Here is a 25,852-nt window from a genome sequence, read left to right on the forward strand (position 1 = left end):
ATCAGAGTCTTAAAAAAATGGTCTGATTTTTAGCTGTGTTCTGGGTAGGTGAGGTTGCCAGGCAGCTGTGTCATGGATAGGCGGGGTGTCTGCACAGAGATGAGTTGTGGATCCCATTTCCAGAGGCCAGCCCTCGGAAGCCCGGCTGTTTAGAGCTGGGACATGTCTTCCATCAGCTCCAGGAGGTACTTGAAAGGTCGGCAATGCAGTGACAGCCAGGGATCCTGGGAGGGTCAAGTCCTAAAATTCCACCATTAGGGCTGCATTCCTTAGATTGAAGTTTCCCCCTGTCCTCCAGACACTAACAAGTATGCTTGCCACCTGCCCCCCATGGGTAAAATGACACAAAATTATAAAGGTAAAAAGAGTATACAAGGGAACACAGAAAAAAGTCAGTCTTCCTCCCATCCTCTGCTGCAGACCTGCCCCGGGGGTGACTAGTTTCCTGTTTCTACGTGTATATGTATTTTTATTTTTACACAAATGGTAAAATGCCATACCCACTGTTCTGTACCTTATTTTCATTTTCACTTTAAACAATACATGTTTGAGACCAGTTCATACCAGTACCTAAAGAATTTTCCTGTTACCGTTACAGATGCAATGGTATTTCGTCACATGGATGTACCATTATTTATTTAACCAGCCTGCTGGTGATGTTATTCCTCCTATGGTTGCTATTACCAATGGCATTAAAATGAACAGCCTTGTACAGAAGCTGTTGCACACGTGCGCAAGCACAGCAGTAAGAATAGAACCTTAGAAGTGAAATTGCTAGCTAAAGGTATAAGAACTTTAATGTTGGGTAGATATTTATGTTCTCTATTTGAAAATGCCGTGTGAAGTCTGCTGCCAGGTGGGCAGATAGCTGTACGAATACAGCCTCATGAGACTATATCTTCTACTAGGCGGAGACAACCTACACAAGCTTCCCTTTACAAGACAGTTTGGATTACTACACAATAGGCTTTCAATAAATGTGTGGAATTCATTGAAATGAAGAGTGCCAAGAAAATCTTCAGTGCTTCGTCTGTAAGGGAAAGAGGAGCGGATCAGAAATCTTCAGCTCCAAATCCGGTCTGACCACCACCTCCCGCCCTCCAGTGCTCTCACCTGTTCCTCCAGCCTTCCATTTTTCCTATCTGCTCCCCTCCTGGTTTCACTTCCTTCCCTTCTCAGCCAAGTCTCTGTGTGTTATTTCAAATACTTGTCAATGCCTTCAACTCTGACCATTTTTTCCTTCCATGCTACCTGCTTTAAACACTCCAACCTTTGGCCCTCTCCCTGCCCCTTCCTCCAGGTTATAGAGCAATGCTGGAGAAATCCCACCTGGGGGAGATCACAGATGCAAGGTCACCAGGCTCAGCTGGGTCTGTGGCATGGCCTGACAACCCTTCGACCTGTTTCTCGCCAGGTCTCTCTTCCATTGCCCTCCTCGTGTCTCAGTGTCTGCTGCATTGGTATGCTTAACTCCTCCATCTGGGCTCTGGGTCTCCCTCCTTCTCATTTCCTCTGGGACCCTGTCTGTTATTCCTTTTCTTGTTTATCTTCAACTACTTCCTCTTTGATTGTTCTTTCTTCACAGTTTACAAACCTGGCATCTAGGGACCGGCCCCGTGGCTTAGCAGTTAAGTGCGTGCGCTCCGCTACTGGCGGCCCGGATTTGGATCCTGGGCGCACACCAACACACCGCTTCTCTGGCCATGCTGAGGCAGCGTCCCACATACAGCAACTAGAAGGATGTGCAACTATCTACTGGGACTTTGGGGAGAAAAAGGGAAAAAAAAAGGAGGAGGATTGGCAATAGATGTTAGCTCAGAGCCGGTCTTCCTCAGCAAAAAGAGGAGGATTGGCATGGATGTTACCTCAGGACTGATCTTCCTCACAAAATAAAATAAAATAAAATAAAAATAAACAAATCTGGCATCTAGTAGATGCTCAATAAATTTTTTTATAAAATCAAATTTATTCAGGTATAATTTACAGACAATAACATGCACATTTAAAGTATATAGCTCACTGAGTTTTGACAAATGCATTCTCCCATGTCATCACCACCCCAGTTAAGACATAGAATTTTCCCATCACTCTAGAAAGTTACTCCTTGCCCCTTTGTGGTCAATCTATGATCCCCTGCTCCAAGCAACCACTGATCTGATTTCAATTATCTGGCTTAGTTTTGTCTCTTCTAGAATTTCATAGAAACGGAATCATACAATATGCTCTTTTGTCTCTAGCTTCTTTCACTCAACATAATGTTTCTGAGATATATTTATGTTGTTATATGTATTAACATTCTGTTTCTTTTTAACGTTGAGTAGTATTCCATTGTATGGACATACCACCATCTGTTTATCCATTTACCTGTTAAAGGATAGCTGGGTTGTATCCAGGTTTGGGCTAGTAGGAATAGGGTCGCTATGACCATTAGGCCACAAATCTTTTTATGGATAGTTTCATTTATCTTGGGTAAATGCCTAGGAGTGGAATTGCTGGATCATAGAATAGGTATATGTTCAACTAAATTGCCAAACTGTTTTCCAAAGTGGTTACATCATTTTACATTCCCATGAGCAGCTATGAGAATTCCAGTTGCTCTACATCTTTGCTAACACTTGTTATTGTCAATTTCTTAAGTTTTAGTCCTTCTAGTGGCATCTGTGAAATGGTATATATCATTGTGGTTTTAATTTGTCTTTCATGGCTGATAATGCTATATATCTTTTCACACGCTTGTTGGTCATTTGTATATCTTTCTTTGTGAAGTGTCTATTCAAGTCTTTTCATTATTTTTTATTTTTTTTAACATTAATACATGAATTCTGTATATAATCTGGATACAAGTCCTTCATCAGAATATTAGTTACAAATATACAGTAGGATATAGACATATCCTAGTCCATGGCTTGCCTTTTCATTTTCTTAATATCTTTTGATGAATAGAAGTTTTTAATTTTGATGAAGTCCAATTTATCAATCTTTATGGTTACTGATGAGTCCTGTCTAAGAAATCTTTGTCTAGCCCAAGATCATGAAGATTTTTCTCCTACGCTTTCTTCTAGAGCTTTGTATTTTAAGCTTTTCTGTGTAGGTCCATAAACCATCTCAAATTAATTTTTACATGTGGGGGTAAATTCATTTTTTTCCCCATATGTTTATCCAGTTGTTTCAGTACAAGTTGTTGAAGAAGTGTCTTTTCCTTTTGAATTGCTTTGGATCCTTTGTCAAAAATCAATTGACTACTTCCCATCTTGATGTCTACTTCTATTTGGTTCTTTTTTATAGTTTCTGTTTCTCTGCTAAGAGTCTCCATTTGTTTATTCATTGTGTTTGTCTTTTTCTTTACATTCTTGAACATATTTATAATAGCTGTTTTTAAAAAAACAGCTGTTTTAACTAGCTGTGCTAGTTATCAATTTATTGCCTCCTAGTGCTAAATCAACCTTTCATGATCTGCTTTGTGGTAATGAACCAGGCCCTTTAAGTATTTCTCTTTTGCAGCAACGATAATGTTAACTTTTGTCAGTAGAGGAAGCTGGAGAGATTTTGCAGAAGGAAGGAGCTTTCTTCTGGTTCCACTCCTTCTGTTTTTGTTTGTTTGCTCTTGCTGCATGGCTGTCCGCTTCATGTCCAAAGCACACAGTCCCTTGGCAAGCTTGCAGACCTGGCTCTAGCCCAGTAACTATCTCACTGTAGTCCTCCTGATGTGGACAACATGAATCCCAGGCTTCCCTGCCAGCAAGTGCGCTCCCCACACCCTGATGCCCTTTGTGCACCCATCTACTAGCCTTGGCCCACCCGCACCCCAGGTGGTTGCTTCCCATGGCCTTCCTGACATGGACACCATGCAACCCAGGCCTCACATTGCTAAGTGGCTCCCAACACCTTGACTCCATCTGTACTCCCACCCACAGCTTTGGCCCACTTGTACCCTGGAGGCAAGTATTTTCTACTTTCTCACCCACTGCAGACCACCTCTGATCTGGGAAACCCAGAGAACTTTTCCACCCTTGAGTGGATTGAAATTAGGTCAGAATCTCAATCTTGGGAAGGGACCTCCCTCCCAAGTTGTTTCTTCCTTGGTCCTCTCCCTCAGCACTAGGTCATTCTTTTTTTTTTTTTCTGAGGAAGATTTGCCCTGAGCTAATATCTGTTGCCAATCTTCCGCTTTTTTTGCTGAGGAAGATTAGCTCTGAGATAACATCTGTGCCCATCTTCCTCTATTTTATGTGGGACACCATCACAGCATGGCTTGGTGAGCAGTGTGTAGGTCCGATTTGAACCTGTGAACCCCAGGCCACCAAAGCAGAATATGTGAACTTGACCGCTATGCCACTGGGCTGGCCCACTAGGTTCTTCTTTAGAATGTCCTCCCCTCTTTTTTTTTTGGTGAGGAAGATCAGCCCTGAGCTAACATCCAATGCCAATCCTCCTCTGTTTTTGCTGAGGAAGATTGGCCCTGGGCTAACATCCATGCCAATCTTCCTCTACTTTGTATGGGACGATGCCACAGCATGGCTTGACAAGCAGTGCATCAGTGTGTGCCCGGGATCCGAACCTGCGAACCCCAGGCCGCTGAAGTGGAGTGCACGCACCTAACCGCTTGCACCACTGGACCGGCCCCTGTCCTCCCCTCTTTTAACCTTTATATTTACTCTCCTGTTATAGTTAATAATTCTTTACATTAAACATTCTCTGTTCAAATTACTTTGTGGTTTTTGTCTCCTGATTGGACACTCGACTGGTACATCTGCTAATTCCATCATCTTTGTCACCTTTAGGTCTATTTCTATTGAGTGACTTTCCTCTGAATTATGGTTCACATTTTCCTTCTTTGAATGTCTAGTAATTTTTTGTTGTATGCTGAACATTGTACATGAGAGATCAGGATGATGGAGCATTCAGAAATCATGTCATATCAAAAAGTTGAAAGAAGTAGAGATGTTTGTTTTGGAGAAGACGCAGTTCGGTTGCAATGGGTATCTTTTCATACCAGAGGGTGGCAGCTACAGAGGGTAGAACAGAAGCCAATGAAAGGAAAGGACAGCAGCACAGGTGTCAGCATAGACATGAGGAAGAATTCTCTGTGCTTCAGAACTTCTGCCTGAACAAGCAGTGCTGGTGGTGTAGCAGAGACTGGGTCACTGTTTACTAGGGATTTATGCATCAACATGGCCAGAGGAAAGGTTCCAGTGCATTCCGCAGAGCTTTGTGGGAAAAACACAGGCTTTGAAGTCATCAGGTTTGAGTTGGGTTCCCAGTTTTGCCATCCATCAGCCAGTTACTTAACTTTTCTGTGCCTCAGTTTCCTCCTCTGTGAACAAAGATGATAATACCTATCTCTAAAGGTTGTTATAAGGATTAAAATAGAAAGCCCCCGCATTCCTGTTCCCCTGATTGTAACCTGGTTTCCTGATGCTCTTACAAATATCTGCTACCTTGGCTGAGTCATGCCTTTGGGGCCTTCAGCAACTCTTTTACCTCATGATGTTGGTTACTATTCCATCCTCCCTCTCCTGACTTCTCCAAATGTCATTGCCTGCCCAACCTCTTCAATATCATAGGAAAAAAAAAAAAAAAAAAAGACAAAACTTCTCACTTTAAGCTCTTACCTAACCCCTTCAATTTCTTAGAAAAATTATTCTACAGCCTCCCACTTCCCCTTCCTCGCACTTCTGTACCCCCAAAATGTGCTCTGTGTACATTACTGTGATTGTATTTACCACATTATTTTAATCTTTTAAACTATTTTTAAATTGTTAAAGTAATATATGTGCTATAGACTGAATGTTTGTGTCCCCCCAAAATTCATATGTTGAAATCCTAACCCCCAAGGTGATAGTATTAGGTGGTAGGGCCTTTGTGGGATGATTGGGCCACGAGGGTGGAGCCCTCATGAATGGGATTAATGCCCTTATAAAGAGGCTTCAGACAGCTCTCTTGTCCCTTCTGCCATGTGAGGACACAGCAAGAAGTCATCTCTGAATCAGGAAGTGGTCTCTCATCAGACATCAAATCTGCTGGCACCTTGATCTTGGACTTCCCAGCCTCCAGAACCGTGAGAAATAAATTTCTGTTGTTTATAAGCCACCCAGTCTATGATATTCTATTATAGCAACCCGAATGGACAAAGACAATATGGTCGTGATTAAAACAGTCAAGCAATGCAAAAGGGTACCGGTGAGAAGTTATAGTTCTCTTTGCTCACCAGTCCAGTGTTATCTGAGAGATAGCCATTTTAATTTTCTTTGGTATTTTTCCAAGAAATATTATATGCATAGGCAAGTATGTGCACAAACACACACATACCACACATATATTCCTTTTCATTTTCACATAATGGGACCTTGCTCTACAAACTGTTGCATGCATTGCTTTTTCCACTTCATGTGCCTTGTACATCTTTGCAGATCAGTAGTTGAAGCAATGTCTCATTCTTTTCCACAGTTGCTTGGTGTTCCTCTATGTGGATGCACCAAGGGTTATTACTTCAGTCCTCTCTTGCTGGACATTTAGTTTGGTGTGATGTGTTTTCTCTCACCACTGAGCTAAGTTGTGTTTTAATTGTCTGTCTGAGACTGTGTTTTCAATTTAACAGGGAAGGACAGGTGCTGCATTTCACTTTTGGTTGTATCTCCAGCAACTTGGAATGTTTTAAAAGTAATGAACTAGGTTCTATTCCACAGGGTTGCTCCTACAAAGGCCTGGCCCAAGACCCTTCCCCAGGAGGGCCACCAGCAAAGAAGGGTCTCCCCAAATTAGATTAAATTTAATTTAATACATTACTTAATCCTTGCCTCCTCCTGGTTCAGCTGGCAGGTTAACTCCTTCAGAGGCAGCCACCTCCCACTTGTCTCCCGGACCCTCCAGGTCACTGTGGAAATGTGGTCTCAGATGATCCCTCTACTAGGGGTCACAGCCTTCTCTGTGGCTCTTGGTCGGCTTCCTCCTCAGCCCCTCCTTTAGGTGACCACTGCTCAGAATACTCTCGGGCATCGTGTGTCCTCTCGAGAGTCGTGTCCTGCTTCTCCCAGCATCGCTTCCCAGAAGGAGGAGGGAGTTCATTTTCCCCCTGAATTCAAGCCCCTGGCACAGATAAACCCCTGGGAAGCGTTTACTGAAGCTTCCCAGGCCTATCTCAGCATGAATATTTTACACTTCTGCAGTAAACTAGATTGTTAAAGCAAGGAAAAGGAGTCATCTGTGCCACACTGTTACATGCTGGCAAGGAGTTTGGGATGTGGGGGTGGTGGGAGAGGATGGGGCTTCTCATCTCTTACAAGCCAACGCAGAAATTAGATCTCTCATCTGAGCACCCAACCTTTCCCAGCAGTTGGAGTGGGTGGCTGTCCCAGACCAGCAGTATCCCTGCTTGCTGGTTCACCTTTGGGGTGCTTCAAAAGGTCATCTTGGATTTCTGCTTTGTCATTTTAGTCCCTGCCTCTGCTTCAGTCCCAATCATGAATACAAGGGTCCCACCTCTGAGCTCCTCTCATCCAGCTGTCACATTTTAAAGAAGGGGAAATGAGACTCAGGGAGATGAAGGATTGCTCAGGGTCTCACCCTGGATGGCAGGTGGGAACACTCACTTAGGGATGCTGATTCATAGCAGGGGGCTTTGTCCACTCCATTGACCTCAACCAGAAACGGTATGTCAACCCGCCACTGCTGCTGGCTTACTGCCCCTTCCCTGAGCCCAGGGTGACGGACAGCTAAAACTTAGATAAAATGTCCTGTACACCAGGCCATGTTTGAAGTGATTTACATATATTAATTTATTTTATAACCTAACCCCTTATGAATTATATTTCTTATTTTAGATGAAGAAACTGAGGCCCAGAGAGGTTAAGTAATCTGCCCAAGGTCACACGATGACAGAGCTGAGATTCAAGCCCAGGAAATGTGGCTCCAAAGTCCATGCTCTTAATTTCTGCACCATCCTTCCCTTCAAAATAACAAACTGTGTTAGGCTCTGCGAGTTTACATGCAATACTTCATTTAATCCTCATCACAGCTCTATGAAGGAGAAAATACTCTTATTGAACCCACTTTATAAGCCTCTCTAGGCCTAGAGAGGCCAGGTAAACCGGTGAAGGTCACTTAGCTGGTGGAGTCAGCTATTTGGCAGTATTTGGCATACCCCAAAATATGCCGCTTTGGCATAAGGATTATTTTGAGCTAAAGGCAATTAAGAAACAACAGATGCAGAAAAAAGAAAGCTGTCTTCTCTCCCCTATCTGGCTAAAAGCAGGATATTAATTCCCATTTGTAAAAGTGTCTCCCTATTCCATACCAGGAAGAGGAGGACAACTCTTAGACTCTTAATCACCGGGGACAGCTCTAGACTCTTATCCACCCAGAGAAGGCATCAAGAGGAATCTACATAACAAACCTTATTAAAATAACCCTCTTCTTCTACCAGTTTCCTCCCATATATTTACTTTCCACAGTTTGCCACTCCTAAAAGCCTAAATCCATTTTCTTTTGTCTTGTCACTTCTGTACAAATTTATTATTCTTTGTTAAGATGTTATATAAGCCCCAAGTTTTAACCACCCCTTTGAGTTACTCATCCCTGAGTTTCTCCCATGTATATGCATGCTGTATGCATTAATAAACTCTGTTTTTCTCCTGTTAAACTGTCTTTTGTCAGTTTGATTTCCAGGGCTCCAGCCACAGAACCAACGAGGGTAGAGAAAAAGTTTTTTTCCCTCCCCTACAGGACTAAACCCAGACCTGTTTGACCTCAAACCGCCTCATAAAAGATGCCCAACAAATGGAAAATGAATGCATGAATGGCCCTGCATTAGTCTACTTGGGTACCATAACAAAATACCACAGACTGGATGGCTTAAACAACAGAAATTAATTTTCTCAAGTTCTGGAGGCCAGGAAGTCTGAGATCAAGGGGCTGGCTGATTTGGTTCCTGGTGAGGGCTTTCTTCCTGGCTTCCAGATGGCCACCTTCTTGCTGTGTCCACACATGGTGGAGAGAAAGCACTGTGGTATCTCTTCCTCTTCTTATAAGGACACCAGCCCTATCGGATTAGGGTTCACCCTTATGACTTCATTGAGGCTTAATTATCTCGTAAAGGTTCTGTCGCCAAATACAGTCACATTGGGGCTTCAACATATGAATTTCAGAGGCGGACATAATTCAGTACATAGTAGGCCCTTTTCCTTTCCCCTTGGGCAAAGGAAATAATAATGACAATGTAACAAGAAAACTGAAGGACAGTCTATGGGCATTGAGAATGGTTGTTGGATCCTTCCCTTGGCTGGTCATGGGAAGCCACCAAAGAGGAGAAAACCACCAGCCTGTTTCTGTGAGTGTTGATGGTGTCGTGGTTTCTGGACATAGTGAGCTTTTGGCAGTGGCCACAACAGGCTCTCAGGTGAGAGGAAACCCAGAAGGGAGGTGAGGTCCCACAGAAAATGGAGTGATCGTGGACTAATAATGTCTGAATGATTATACTAGTTGCACCTCATCTGTGTGTATACTTTCAACATTAGCAAATCCGTCCACAGCTTTACTTTTCCAAGCGGTGGAACATGTCTCAGGCCTGATATGTCACCTGCCAGAATTCTGTAAATATCCTGCCCAAATCCTGCCAGAATCCAGTGTCTTTGCTCTTTGCACCCAGGACTAGCTTCAGGGAGGTTGAGATTCTCTGAAGTAGGTGTATTGCTAGAACTAGACTTACAATTATAGAATCATAATTTCCTCTCTACTTTCATCTAAAATTATATATGGGTCCTGCTGGGGGAGAAAATTGGCTACAAAAGGCAGTTGAAAACATTTGCACAATAACCAATCTTTTAAAGGCACATATATTTTTAAAAGGTAATTCCTGCAGAAATACTAATTGTTTGGAACATTTCACTGAAGAGCAGCTGGTGTCTGCTGGAATAACTTACAGGGCCAGCGGAAGCAATGACGGATAAAGCCACCATAACAGAATGGATACTCCTCACCCCAAATCCCAGAGCAGGGAACTATTCCCAGTCACTCAGAACTCATTTCCTGGCTCACTGTGGAAGCTCCCAGCATTCAGGAACCCACAGGTGAATCACAGCTGATGAGTTGAAGGGGTGGGGAGTGGGATTCTGCCAGAGAACAGAAGCTGGAGTCCAAAAGAGGCTACAAACAGGCATCAGCACCGTCACTGAACCAGGAAGGAGGACGGGAGGAAGCTAGGAAGACGAACCAGGAAGCGAGGCTGGATGCCCTAAGAATTCTTAGTGCTGCCCTTGGGTGGAGCCTCCTGCCCACCTCTTCAGCTTCCTCTCCCACCACTGAATTTTAAGCTCCAATGACTAAACAACTTGTAATTCCGTCCCATACCAAGCTGTGCCTGGCTTCTGTGTGTTTGCTCAAGCTGTTCCCACCACCTGGAATGCCTTCCCTCTCCCACTTCTCTTCAGCTGGCTGACTCCCACCTACCCCACAAGACACAGCACAGGTGGTCCCTCCTCCAGAAAACCTTCCCTAACCCTCAGCCTATGCTTTGTCTTCACTGCCCCATTACCCAAGCACAGATCTCTCACCAAATTGTCCACCTCGCATTACAGTTGTCTGTGGGTGGATGGATCATGTCCCATGGATGGAGGAGTGCTCAGCAGACCAGAGTCCCCATCTCTGTATCCTAGTGCCTGGCACAATTTTAGGCACTCTATGTAAGTTGGTTGAACTAATGTTGGTGGAGAGAGAAGGAATGATATGGGCAAAAACATGGAGGCAGGACCAACTTTTCCTGGAAGAAATGCAGCAAGTCTAAAAGCCACAATTCGGCCCAGAGTTACAGAGAGGCCTGGTGCACCTGATGTGATTGCTCTTCTAAATGAAAGAGACAAGGTCACCAAATAATAACAGTACAGTAAAAGCCCCTTTCTCTCCTTATATCCTCAAGCAAATAGAGCCCCTAGAGCTGGAAGGGACCTTCACCTGGATCTCACTCAGGCTGTGTCATTTAGGGAGAGGGGAAGATGGGACCTAGGGAACTTGCCCTGGTCCCATAGGAAGTCAGTAATGTCAGGGAGGAAAAATTCTCTTTTCCTCTACTCATCTTAGGTTCATTGGCTGTGGCCTTAAAAATGAGACTGACGATAGATAGATTAACAAGAGAAAAACAAGCAGTTTATTAACACATGCAGTGCACATCATGTGGGAGAAACCTCAGTGATGAGTAACTTAAAGTGGGGGTTAGAACTTGGGCTTATATATCATCTTAACAAAAAAACAGTAAATTTGTAGAGAAGTGACAAGACAAAGGACCTTGAGTTTCTAGGGGTGGCAAACTTTGGGAAGGTAAATATATGGGGGAACTAATGGAAGACAAGGGCTAGTTAGTAAAATTTATTACGTCAGTTCCTCTGGTGCTGTCTCTGGGCTGATAAAGGTCTAGAGTTGTCTCAGTGATTAACTTCTGTTCTTCCTGGTAGAGAAGGGAAGGGGACATCTTTACAAATTTATGTCCCGCTTTTAGGCAAATAGTAGGAGGGCAGAGAGTTTTTCTTGTATCTGCTTCCTCTCAATTTCCTTAAGCTCAAAATAATCCTTATGCGAAAGTGGCATATTTGGGGGTGGCATACTCTGCTACCTTTCAGTGGCAATGCTGGGACTAAATGGTAAGTCTCCCGATTCCCCAGTCCTGTGCTGTGGCCCTGCATCATTGATTTCAGGAAGCATGAGTGGAGTAACTACTACCAGGGGACAAGAGGCAGCCATCCCCTGAATAAGCACCAGAAGTGAGGAGCTGCAGTTCCAAAGCAAACTCCTGTCAAGAAAGGTGGGGGGAATGACAGCCCAAGGAGTTGCCACTTCTCAGGAACTGTGTGGGAAGGCAAAGAATAGAGTAGGTCAGCACTGTCCAATAGAATACAATCCGAGCCATGTGTGTAACTTAAAACTTTCTAATAGACACATTTTAAAAAGTAAAAAGACACAAGCGGATTTTTTTAAATAATATATTTAGCTCAATATATCCAAAATATCATTTTAAAGTCTGATTAATATAAAAGAGTCATTGATGAGATATTTGACATGCTTTTTTCCCCCTAGTAAGTCTTTGAAATCTGATGTGTATCTTATACGTAGAACACATCTCAATTTGGACCAGTCACATTTAAAGTGCCCAGTAGCCACATGTGGTGAGTGGCTACCATATTGGACAGTGTAGGAACAGTGATAAGACATCCACTGTCACACCCAGTAATATCAGTACCACTGGCCTGATGTAGTGCCTGAAATCCCATCATGAGCCCCTCTTATGGATGGAAGCATTATCTTCAGACGGCCCCAGGGACCCGCACCTGTGCCATCTAGGAGGGTTAAAACGTTGATCCAGTAGACTGCGCATTCACACACCACCCACTTGGACCCATAATGACTTGGAGGCAGAGGAAGGGCTGCTACAACTTTTTCCTCCCTACCCTCAGCTATCTAGGAAGGACCAGGTCCTTAAATGAAATGCTTTCCTTTTAAATTCTCTGTGCCCAGCCGGCCGCTTGGAAAGCTCTATGCTTCTGGTTCAGTAAAATTTTCTCCTGTCCTCTTAAGGATCTCACTTGCGCTGTCTTGGACTTTTGGCCTGGGGCTCTGCAGAATTACAATGCCCCAAACCCCACCTTCATTTCTGGACTCTTCCACAGCTTGCTCCCCAATCCCATCACTAGCCTCTGGGGTCCCATTCCTGTAGGGTTTTGCCAGGAAATCCCTTAAATCGGAGTCCAAGCCAGTATGAGCTGCCTGAGCAGGATAAACTGGGGCCGGAGATCACAATTCAAGATGAAGATTAGAGAGCTGCTGCTGCTTTTTTTTGTGTGTGTGTGTGGAAGATCAGCCCTGAGCTAACATCTGCCAATCCTCCTCTTTTTGCTGAGGAAGACTGGCCCTGGGCTAACATACGTGCCCATCTGCCTCCACTTTATATGGGACGCCGCCACAGCATGGCCTGACAAGCGGTGCACTGGTGCACGCCCTGGATCCGAACCCCGGGCCGCCAGCAGCAGAGCGCGCGCACTTAACCGCTACGCCACGGGCCGGGCCCCTGGGAGCTGCTTCTTGAAAAAGCTCAGCTGTTAAAAGCAGAGCTCAGGGCCGGCCCCGTGGCTTGGTGGTTGGGTGAGCGCGCTCCACTGCTGGCGACCCGAGTTTGGATCCCGGGCTCCCACCGGCGCGCTGCTTCTCTGGCCATGCTGAGGCCGCGTCCCACATACAGCAACTAGAAGGATGTGCAGCTATGACACACAACTATCCACTGGGGCTTTGGGGGGAAAAATAAATAAATAAAATCTTAAAAAAAAAAAAAAAAAAAAAAAAAAGCAGAGCTCATTTTCTCATTAACATCTCTTTATCCCAAAAAGCAGGTTATAGACGTTGTAAGAACATACGTTGTTTCCAAGGGATACAGTGAAGCTATTTTCGTACTGAATGAGTGAAAAATGCCTCTTGTAAATATCTAAATTTTTCTTGAATTAGCACTTATGTAAAAAAAAAAAAAAAAAAAAAGATTTCCCAGAGCCAGCAGTTCAAAAGTTTTGGGGTAGATCAGTAAAATTTTAAAATAAAACAAAACAAAAAAGAAATAAACAAACAAAAATTTTAGGTCACCAACGGCATGTTAAGAAAAATGTTCCAAAAGTTGGAAATAGGGGAAAAGGATTATTTCCATCTCTCTTTTTAGGGTCATGCTGGGCTAATGTGGGATATTAACCAGTTTTGTATCTAAATTAGCAAACTTGTGCAAACATTCTTTCTTTTGCCACTATCAAGCTGTCACTCTCCAGTTCTCTTTCAACTAGCCTTACTGTCCTGCTGGTTGCCCCATAATGAGTTAAATAAATATTTGAAAGCTAGCCCTTATGGCCTAGTGGTTAAAGTTTGGTGCTCGCCCCTTCAGCGGCCTGGGTTACGTTCCAGGACGCAGAACCACACCACCTGTCTTTCGGTAACCATGCTGTGGCAGCAGGCTCACAGAGGAACTAGAACAACATAGGACTAGGATATACAACCATGTACTGGGGCTTTGGGGAGGAAAAAAAAATATTTGACATGTGCTCATTTTTCATTTGCATGAGATTCATGTTTTTAACTTTTCGAAAATTATACGTTCTCAGTAAGGTTGGCAAATTTTATTATGCTGAGTAAAAATATAAAAAGAAAATTTATACCATCTCCTATGTCCATAAAAGTGAACATATTTACTACCAAAAAGTAGGAAAGCTATAATGGGGTGGGGTGGAGGGGTTTTTTAATTTAAATGGGTAGCATCAAGATTGTTGTTTCCTTTGAGGGTGGCTAATGAATGCAGAAAAATCTCCAGGTACTTACTTTTTTAAAAAACAGCTTTGTTGAGATATAATTGACACACAATAAACTGAACATATTTAAAGTGTTCAACTTGATAAGTTTCATATGTATACCCCCCTGAAGTCATTGATGGGGTTCCGGACATGTAACCCCAAAATATGGCACCTTGGCATATTGAATATTTAAGCTGAAATTTTGTGAAAATGGCACCCTCCTCCCCTGAAACAGGTCACAAAACCCTCACGTGAGGGGTGCCCTCCCTATACTGCAGGAAAGTAGCATCCTTATCCTCGAAGACAAAGGGACGCCAAGAAGAATCCTAACGAAGAGGCCTTGCTGAGTTTGCCTTGGTTTACTACACTTACCTCATACTCTCTGACCTCTCATATTCCTCCATGGCCGCCCACTCTTCACCAAATCTAGCACAAAAATACTCGGGTCTGACTGTTTCTTTGGGTCTTCATTTCCTTATGAAGGCTCCTGTGTCACATAAAACTTATATTCAGTAAATTTGTATACTTTTCTCCTGTTAATCTGTCTTTCTCAGTTAAATTTTCAGACTAGGCCAGGGACCCTAAGAGTATTCAAGGAAACCTTTTTCCTTAATCAAGATAACGAACATATACAGCACCTCATAAATTTCCTTGTACCAGCAATAGAACTCCCAAAAGAGAATGGTCATTCATTTTGGGGGGACCATGCAAAGGTGGATGCTGAGAGACCTGAGTGGGGAAGAGAATCCAGAAATGGATTGGGTACAACAGGTCAGATAAATCTGAATATTCATTCTTTAGTGAGTGCTTACTGTTTACCAGGCCCTGACAAAATCTAGGGAGGACTCTGTGCCCCTGAGTGCATAGGACCCAGGCCAGTGGCTCAGGAGCCCAGCCCTTGAGCCTCCCCATCCATGTTCTTTCCTTCTTCCGAAGTCTGAGAGGGTCAGATGTCGGGTAACTGGGACCTTTTGGATATCAGCAGTGCTGGAGGAAGAAAATCTCTGCTGGAATGACCCCTTTTCTAGTAGAGGCCACTTTAATCTCAGAAACAAGATGGAGACAGTGTGCTTGTCTAGAAAAGCTGTCCGCAGGGTCAGCTTCCCCACTCCTGAGCAAGTTTGCCGTAATAAACATAGAGGCAGTAGTTATTGGACATATTAATTTCCCTAACAGATTCTCTTTGACCTCAAGGCTGGGCCTTTGCTGCTCTGCCCCATAGGCTGGCATGCCCGTGCTGGTGTGGATGCTCAGAGAGCCGACTGTGCTTGGGCAAGCCTGGGGAGAAGTGAGGAGGGTGCGTGGGGTCATGTGGGGCAGGATGGAGAGCCCAGTGGGCTCTCCTGAAACAGTGGGGGAGTAAAGGAGGGGTGGAATGAGGGAATGATTTCTGTGTAGTAATCTTCCCAATGGAAGTTGAGCAATGCATGATCTCTTACTGGATTGGTATTACCTTCCTTTCAAGAGACTAATTGAAGAGAAGTGTTCAGTTTCTCCTTTCTGAGCATACAAGTAGTGTACAGAGAGAAGGACTATTGGCATCCAGCCCTACCACAGGATAGACTTTACCTGAGGAGGGTGTCCTGTGGGTGAAGATAATAGGGTGAAAACCCAGGGACTGTGGTGAATGGAGGTGGGAGGGGAGTGTTGGACGTTTTGAGGACCAGGGGTAAACCTATACTGACTAGGCAATGTGAGGGGAGGTGGGCAGTCCTGGAAGGTTAGAATTTCAGGGCATCCAAGTGCACTTGGTGTTATATATGTATATATATTTGAAACCTATATAAGGCCAAGAAGATGACTATGAACGGATCTAGAATAGGTCACTGTGGATTTTTTTTTTCTGAACTCCCCTTATCCGCTTAAAAGCAGAGCCTCCCAAAAGAATTCAACTGTCATAAATCCCCTCCTCCGGGAGTTTTCTAATCAGGGATAAGAAATCTCCTAAACAGTCATTGTCACCAAGCTGTCATATTTCCTGTCTAGTCTTTTGAGGGCTCATTTATCTTTCCTAAAAGTCATTCATTTTCATATAAGGGCCATTTCTCCTCATCTCTTTCTCCTATTAAGATGGTATATAAGCCCCATAATTCTGTCTCTTTGAGTCACATTTTTCTATGAACTCCCACGTACATATATGACTAACATGTCTTTTTTCTTCCTAATCTCTCATTTGCCAGTTTAATTCACAGATGCCCAATGACTAAACCTAAGAGGACGGAGGAAAAGTTTTTCCTCCCTGACAATTGCATGTTCATTTACAGATTGATTTTTAAAGAGAATGTACTATTGTTTGGCTTTGCTATTTACTATTAATTAAGGGCGTATATTCTGTGAAGTTGCAGGTTAACCTGAAGATTTGTGTCCAGTAGAGATGCACACGATTTAGATATAGGAGAAAAGATAACCCCAAACGTTGTCATTTATTGCCCCACAGGACATTAACCAATTTTTATAGATAAAGTAGCAATCTTATTCTAACATTTTATTAAATTGTCTATAAATATCCAACTTTATATTTTGGGATAATTGTAGATTCACATGCAATTATAAGAAGTAATAGAGGTTCTATGTACTCTTTACTCAGTTTCTCCCAATGGTAACATCTTGCAACACTATAATGCACTATCACAACCAGGATATTCATGCTGGTACTGTCAAGATGTGGAACAAATCCATCGCCTCAAAAACCCCTCATCTTGCCTTTTTGTAGCCACACCCACCTCCCTCCTCTCTCTACCTCACCTGCCCTGATCCCTAGAATGTTCTTTTAGTCAGCCTTACCATCTCACTTCTTCTCTCATTAATTAAAAAGTTGAATAAAATCTTTAGCACGTGTCCATTTTATATTTGAATGAATATTGTTTTTAAATCTTGTTTTGAGAATTGCTTTCACACTAGGAAGACTCAAAGTTTTGAAGTGGGGTGTTAAACACCTTTGGGGTCATTTCTCGTCTTCAATGCCCCCGCTTCTCCCCAAGCATATCCAAGTTGGCCCCGTCATTGACCTGGGAGCTCCAGTTCAGCTTCTTCCGGGAACTGGACTCACTCTGACCTCTCCAGCCCAGAGGCCACAGCTCTGAGACTGCCTGCCGTTCAGAGGGCGCTCATTACAGTTTGGGTACTTATCAACTTACCTCCCTTCAACAAACACATTTACAGAGAGAGATCCTCTTCTGTGACTTTTCACACACTGCCTTTTATGGCAGTTTTTCAGGGGCTAGTTTCCTAGGCAGCTGGGCCTGAATCCTGTCCATCTCTGCTCCTCCTCAGCACCAAGGCCTTGACTGGCGAGGGCTTAACACAAAAGAAGCTCTAATAGCAGAATTTCTGGAGCAAGGAGGTAGAAAAACTTTGTGTGTGAGGTTCCTAGTGCCCTCAAAACACCCAGGAGACTGCCAGCCTGGAGCTGGCACAGGACCTGTCCCTGAACCAGATCACCTGCCCTAGAAAGAGAAGCTGGCTGTGGATACAGGGCTCCCCACTGCAGAAGGAAGGTTTCAAGATGATCACCCAGCTCATGCCTCTTCCTTGGAGTTGCTCTTACAGTCCATGGTAAGTCAAAGTCACAGACAGTGTGAGGTCACAGAGGGGCGGAGAAGCTGCGGGCGGACGGATGGCGTGGGCTCTTCAAGTCCACATGGCTCCCTGGGAGACAGCAGGAAAAGCCTTGGTCCCTAACTTTCCTGTTCCAGGCCCCAGGAGGACTTGCTGGCTGCATGTTTTCCAGCCCCAGACGCCTGTGAGTTTGACAGCTCTCTCCTTACAAGGAACCATCATGCATTTACCATTCAGAGTAGGTTTCTGTCTCCCGAGACCACACACGCCTAATAGGTCTCCCCCATCTAGAAGGCAGCTATCTGCTGTCTGAGGGCTTCCCTAACTGTTCCAAACTCACAGACCTAGGGTGACTAGAATGTTTGGGTTGGCCAGCATGGCAGATTCTGGTCCAGAATGATCATTCCATGCTTGTTTGCAACCCTGGCTGCTTCTGAATAGACTCCACCTGGAATTCTGAACAAGATGGAGAGAGAGGAAATAATGGACAGAAACAACACCCTGCAGACAGTCAGGGAGGGAAAAGAGAGGCTTTTGAGATTGTGTAAAATTAATAATAATTTTCAAGAGATGCTGAACTTAGGGCTATGGTGAATAGAGATTGTCTCTTTTATGTCCAATTTGACTTCCTTGAAACCAATGTGATCTGTTCTATGAGTGTGAGGTGCAAATATGATTATCTGTCTTTGATTTTTCAAATCAATCTTCCCAGCTTTCACTCGCCCTTATTAGCAGAAAGTCCATTATCTTCCTCTTGAGGCTTCTCTGTCTCAAATTATTACAAATGCCACTTGGTGTTGCTGTTTCAACACCTTCAGGCAGGCCTGCCCAGACCGACAGAGCTTGCCCACTGCTGCAGGCCCAGGTCTCTGCTGGCCTCTGGCAGGGTCCCACACCTGACCTCCCAGGTCAGGCTCTCTGCGTCACAGAATCTCTTCATTATTCCCAAAGTGCATCGCTGCACCAGTGTGGCTGGGTCCAGCCTCAGTGCCTGTGGCCCCCGTTGACACTCACCAAGGTCTTGGTGTCCAGATGTTGGTCTGGCAGCCACACCAGACGGTAGGAGTTGGGTTACCACTACCTTCCCTTCCAGGAAGCTTCTTTTTTTTTTTTTTTTTTTTTGTGAGGAGATCAGCCCTGTGCTAACATCCGCCAATCCTCCTCTTTTTTTGCTGAGGAAGACGGCCCTGGGCTAACATCTGTGCCCATCTTCCTCCACTTTATATGGGACGCCGCCACAGCATGGCTTGCCAAGCAGTGCGTTGGTGCGCGCCCGGGATCCGAACCAGCGAACCCCGGGCCGCCGCAGCGGAGCACGCGCACTCAACCGCTTGCGCCACCGGGCCGGCCCCTCCAGGAAGCTTCTGGGCTCCTTATAAACTATCTCCCTACCTCTCCAGACCTCTGCATATAAAAGGCGAGAGCAGCCAATCAAGAATGCAAGAGGGGGGCCGGCCCGGTGGCTTAGTGGTTAAGTGCATGCGCTCCGCTACTGGCGGCCCGGGTTCGGATCCCGGGCGCGCACCGACGCACCGCTTCTCCGGCCATGCTGAGGCCGCGTCCCACATACAGCAACTAGAAGGATGTGCAACTATGACATACAACTATCTACTGGGGCTTTGGGGAAGAGAAAAAGGAGGAGGATTGGCAATAGATGTTAGCTCAGAGCCGGTCTCCCTCAGCAAAAAGAGGAGGATTAGCACGAATGTTAGCTCAGGGCTGATCTTCCTCACAAAACAACAACAAAAAAAGATCCTTAAAAAAAAAAAAAGAGGGGTCTAGAAGTCTAACATTTACATAACAAAGCACTGCACAGAAAAAAAAAGACCAGTTCCAAGGTGGCTTTGATGCCCCTACACAGAGAAGAGGTTGCAATAACTTTTTTAAATTTAATTTTAAATTTTGAGAAAGTTTCACATATAGTTGTAAGAAATAATATGGAGAGATCCCATGAGAGATCCCATGTACCTCAGTTTCCCCAGTGGTAACATCTTGCAAAACTAGAGTTCAATGTCACAAAACAGATATTGACAATGATACAGTCAAGATGCAGAATAGCTCCATCAGCACAAGGATACCACTTGTTGCCTTTATAGCCACACCCACACCCAGCCACATGGTTGTTTCCTGGCAACCACTAATCTCCATCTCTATAATTTTGTCATTTCAAGATTATATAAATGATTAGAATATGTAACCTTTTGGAATTGGCTTTTTTCAATCAGCATAATTCTCTGGAGATTCAGCCAAGTTGTTTCATGTATAAATAGTTTGTTCCTTTTTATCAGGGAGTATTATTCCCTGGTATGGATGTACCACAGTTGGTTTAACCATTCACACCTCAAAGGTCATCTGAATTGTTGACCATTTTTGGCTACTATAAATAACTATGAAAATTTGTACAGTTTGTAGCATGAACATAAGTTTTTATTTCTCTGAAATAAAGTGCAAACGCTGGGTTGTATGGTAGTTGCGTATTTAATTTTACAAGAAACTGCCAAACTGTTTTCTCAGAGTGGCTGTCCATTTTACATTCCCACCAGCAATGTATCAGTGACCTGGTTTCTCCTCATTCTCACTAGCATTTGCTGTTATCACTATTTTTTTAGCCATTCTACTAGGTGAGCAGTGCAGTCTCATTGTGGTCTTAGTTTGCATTTCCCTAATGACTAATAATATTGAACTTCTTTTCATGTGCTTATTTGCCATCTGTCTGTTCTCTTTGGTGAAATGTCTCTTCATGTCTTTTGCTCATTTTCTAATTGGATTGTGTATGTATTTTTTTAACTGAGTTTTGAGAGTTCTGTATATATTTTAGATATTAGCCCTTTGTTGGACGTGTGGTTTGCAAATATTTTATGTCTGTAACTTGTCTTTTCATCCTCTTAACAAGGTTTTTCACAGAGAAAAACTTTTTAATTTTAATGAGGTCCAATCTATCAGTTTTTTCCTTCTATGGATCATGCTTTGAGTGTCAAGTCTAAGAACTCTTTGCCTGGCCCTAGATCCAAATTTTCTTGTTTTCTTTTTACATTGAAGTTGTTGGGGCCCAGGGCAGGCCACCCCAAAATATCCCGCAATGGCATATTGATTATTTTGAATTAAAGTTACTTAAGAAACAGGCGATGCAAAAAGGACACTCTGTCCTTTGTCTCCCTGAAAGCAGGAAATAAATCTCCCAGATGAAGGGTGCCCTCCCTGTGCCTGAAGGCTGCGAGACATCCTTATCACCAGAGTGACGGAATTCAGGGCGAAGAAGCCTGTATAAATAAACCCTGTTACTTTCGTTACCCAGCAAGGGCTCTCCACCCGAGGCGCGCAGAAGGCGATGCTGTGGTACACTGGTCTTTGAGAGAAGCAGCATTTATTACACAATCAGTTGGTAAGGAGACAGAAGGAAAGGCTCTCAACTCTGCCTGCCCGATCCAAGGTATGGGGTAAGGTTTAAGGGATCAGGGAGGGCGGGCTGTTATGCGGAAGCACTGGCAGGATGAGTTTCGATTGGCAGATCAAAATTTTCTTCTGCGCACACTCCTGGCTGGCTCACAGCCCTTGAAAAATAGCTTTAACATTCTGTTGTTAAGATGAGGTCAGCACAGTCAACGAGGGTAAAGTAGTTATGTAGATTTAAGTCACTGCCTTCTCTATTGATAAGAGTTTCTAGAGATTTAGTCATCCTTTCCTTCCTGGCACAGAGAGGAAGGCACTCTTACAAATGGAGATTTCTCTTATAAATGTAAATTTCCCTTATAAATGGATAACATCTACTAGGTTTTCAGAGCTTTCCCTGTGTGCTGTTTCTTAAAAATAACCAACCTAAGATAATTCTTATGCCAAAGAGGTATATTTTGGGGTAGCAAATTCTGTCCCTGGTCTAGTGGTTACACTTTTACTAATTTACTACCTCAAGCCTAAACTCTGTTTAAATTCGTCTCTATTTACTTACCTCAAACCTAAGTTTGCTCGACATTCCTCACACAAATTTATTGTTTCTTTGTGTAAAAGACATATATACTGCCTGCTTTGTTCACCTCCGAGCATCATTTCTCTATGATCTCCAATACGTACGTATTAAATTGGGTTTTTCTCCTGTTAATCTGGTCTTGTGTCAATTTTATTATTAGTCCAGCCATAAGAACACAAAAAGGGTATAAGGAGGACTTTCCCCCTCCCCAACAAGACAATCTGGGAAATTTTATTACAGACCAGGTATTATATGATACCAAGGAATCACTGCTGCTTTTGAAACAGGTAAAATAATGGCATTGTGGTTATATAAGAAAATGAGCATATTTTTTTTTTGAGATGCACATTGAATTACGTTGGAGTAAAACAACATGATATCTGAAATTTCCTTTAAAATACTTCAACAAAGAAAAGAAAGAGATTGATGAAGAAACTGAAAAAATCTTGTTAACTGTTGAATCTGGGTAATAGTGTATGGGAGTTCATTTTACTAGTTTCTCTACTTCTGAGTACTTTGAAATCTTAAAACCTTTAAGTGATTATAAACATAAGGTAGATTAAGTTTCTTCTCTACTCACACTTCTCATAAGAACTGACAGGGTTCAGAACAGGCTGCCCTAAAATATGGCATATTGAATATTTTAAGCTGAAGGAGTCTGAGAAAACTCCAGAAAGTCACTCTGACCTCCCCCCACCCTTTTCTCCTGAAGCAGGTCCTTAGACCCTCGTGTGAGGTGCCCTCCCTATACCTGGAAAAAAAGAGCATTCTTGTCTTCAAAGATGGGGGATGGCTGAGAGGAATTCAAATGAACAGGCCTTGCTAAAATTCCCTGTTATTACTCTTAGCTTATACCCCCTTCATCCTGCAGGGGAGGAAAAATAATTTTCCCTCTATCCTTCTAGGTTCTTGGCTGAGACCCCTTTGTAATAAAAAGACAGATCAAAAGGAGAAAAACAAATCTAATTATGTATGTATGAATGGAAGCCCCACAAAGATATGAGACTCGAAGAAGTGAGTGACCAGAGCAGGAAGCTTTTATACCCTTAGACAAAGAAAAATAAATTTATGAAGAGTTGACAAGACAAAGGGGTTTGGGCGAGGGGTAGTAAAATGGTGGAGAAGGAGCAAGGTTTGTTTCTACAGCCTCCTCAGCCCTGCATCCCCTGACTCTGCTGATGAGGATGTCTCCCTTCCTCCTGGTCCAGGCAGCGTCCCTTTCACATGAGCACCTTCACCTGCTTTCAGAGAAGGATGAAGCGGGGTGGGGGGGTGGGGGGAGGTGGGGGGGTGGCATTTGAGTGACCTTCCTGCTTCTGCCAGTTTCTCAGACTCCTTGAGTTTGAGATATTTAGTATGCCAAGGTACCGTATTTTGGGGTAGCATGTCCTGAACCCCATTAATCCTATCATATTTTCCCATGGCTTTCCACTCCTCCTCAAACCCAGCCTAAAAATGCTCAGGTTTAACTGCATCTTCAAGTCTTCATTTCCTTATGAAGGCTCTTGTGTCATGTAAAACTTACGATAACTAAATGGAAAACAACAGGATATATTGGCGTATGTGAGGAAACCATTTGGTTTAAAACTAATTTGGCTTGACCTTGTTTTTCCAGAAAGGTCTGACGTGGCCTGTTGAGCATGCATTGTACATCTGCTTTAAATATTTACAATGTCTCAAAGATAGGAATGATGCCCTTTGTGGGGGAAGAGGGAGAATCTCCCTCTGCCCTTTTCCTTAAGGTTCTTATGGCTGGCCAAATAATTAACAAGACAGGTTAGCAGGAGAAAATAATACCAAGTTTAATAACATGTATTCATGGGAGAAAGCAGGGACACTGCGTTTCTCCACACAGTAGCAGAAATTCTCGTCTTAAATACCATGTTCAGCCAATGACAAAGGAGGATTTTGGGGGTGGGGGGAGTCAGTTACAGGAGATTACCACTAAAGCACAGTAAACAAGAGTAAGGTTATTATGCAGATGTAAGGCCTCACCTTCCACATTGATAAGCCTCTAGAAATGAGGCCATCCCCCCCTCTTCCCAAAACAGAGAGGGAGATACCTTTACAAATGGAGACTTCCCTTATAAAAGTAAATGTTTGTCTGGCAACTCCTTGCAGGGCCATCCAGAGAATGTGGCCAGAGAGACAGAACTTCCGATAAGATGGGCTTGCTGGTGCCTTTCCTATTGTAACATTTATCCTACATTATCTTTACAGCCATCATGATAGATCTGTTCCCGGAAGGAGCCACCATGTCAAATTCTTTAGGCAGTTAGTGGGGGAGGTCAAATGTCCCTCAGAGAAAACAATCAAGGTAAAGAGATATATTTTAGGATGGCCAAATCTTGATCTCCCACACCTTAAAGATACAGATGTGGCTTTTCCCCATATCGATATTTCCTTAAGGATAAGCATCTCTTCCTAGAAACTAAGGATTAATAACTGACCTGCTGTGCTCACCTTGTGACCACTGACCTACTGTGCTACCAAAGCAATCTCATGACTGTTGTAAAAGGGATATTTCCGTCATATGTGATGTAGGCTCTTTGTTGCAAGACAGTATATTACCACTCTGTACACCCCACTTCTTTGGTGTGTTTTCTTGCTTGGAGAAGGAAGCCCCCAGGCTATAGGCCTCAAAACTGGCTCATAATAAACTCACCCCAAATTTTGACTTATATATTGATTATGGATTATATGTGTCGACACTTATACCAAATAAATGTGTTTGCTTTTCTCTTCTTAATCTGTCTTTTGTTACAGGGGACTCAGCATAGAAATTAGAAGGGGGAGAGGAAAAATATTTTTTTCTTCTCCTACAGTATAAAAAGGAACCTTCCATTACCTTCCTGCCTTCCTCTCAGACTGCTTCCCCTCCCCCCACCTCCTCTCCAGTCTCCAGCCACATGGTGACTAGACAGCCTGTCCTGCCTTTGCACAGGCTGTTCCTTCCACCTAGAACTTGCTTCCTCCAGTATCCTGTGGCTTGCTCTTTCACGTCCCTCAGGTCTCTGCTCAAAGTCACCTTACCAGGAAGGTCTTCCCTGGCCACACCATATAAACCACCACCTCCTCCCTCTCTTTACTCTGACTCGTTTTCCTCTGTCATACTTAATGCCATATGACACAGTGTTTTACTTACTCTTTAAAAAAAAAATTGTCTTTCTCTCCTCATTAGAAAACAAGCCCCAATAAGGTAAGGTATTTATTTTTCATTGTTGTATCCCACAGGTAGATCAGAGCCTAGCGTAGGACAGGTACAATAAATATGCCTGAATGAATGAATGGAAACATGTAGCATGCACACAGAACCAGGGGAATGGGGGGCTGAGAGAGGTTTGCAGCCCCAGGGCCACATTATGCCCAGAATCAGTTCCCTCCATACTGGTGTTGGGCCTGGGTCCTTGGTCCAGCCTCCTTATTCCCTTCCAGGGAGTTCCCCAGGGTCCCCCATGTCATCTTCCAATTACTGTCAAGGTACCCCTGGCTACAGAGCTATTTTAAGAAAATTGATCCTTAAAAGGAATGGGGTCAGAATCTTGATCCTTTGCTTTCCAAGAGGCTCTTGCAATGGTATCCACATAATTTGTTGTCCAAACTGACACACTAATCGAACGGGGGCGCTGTTCATATATCATCAGCACAGCGGGCACAAACTGGATGGTCCCGCCTAAACCTGGGAGTATAGTCACCCTATCCAGACTCCCTCTGCAAATACATGCACTCCATTCTCACTAGCAGTCGAGTTTAGAGCTCCTAAGCATACGGGCAGAGCGAACGCTTGTCTAGCAAAACAAAAATTATAAAAAACTCAATGCACTGGCTTACACCTTTCACCCAGAACAAAGGGTACCTACCACCTCCATCTGCACGAGCACAGAGAGCAGTGGAGGTCTGCAGGGCTGACCGAGGCCTCCCACTGCTACACCGACAGGAGCACTGGGGGGCTTTACAGTGGCAGCCTTTCCAGCTAACAGGATAAAAAAATTTTGAATGTCCTCACCAGATATAACTAAATCAAATT

Source organism: Ceratotherium simum, chromosome 11, assembly GCF_057802395.1.
Source record: "Ceratotherium simum simum isolate JZ-2026a chromosome 11, ASM5780239v1, whole genome shotgun sequence".
Classification (NCBI taxonomy): Eukaryota; Metazoa; Chordata; class Mammalia; order Perissodactyla; family Rhinocerotidae; genus Ceratotherium; species Ceratotherium simum.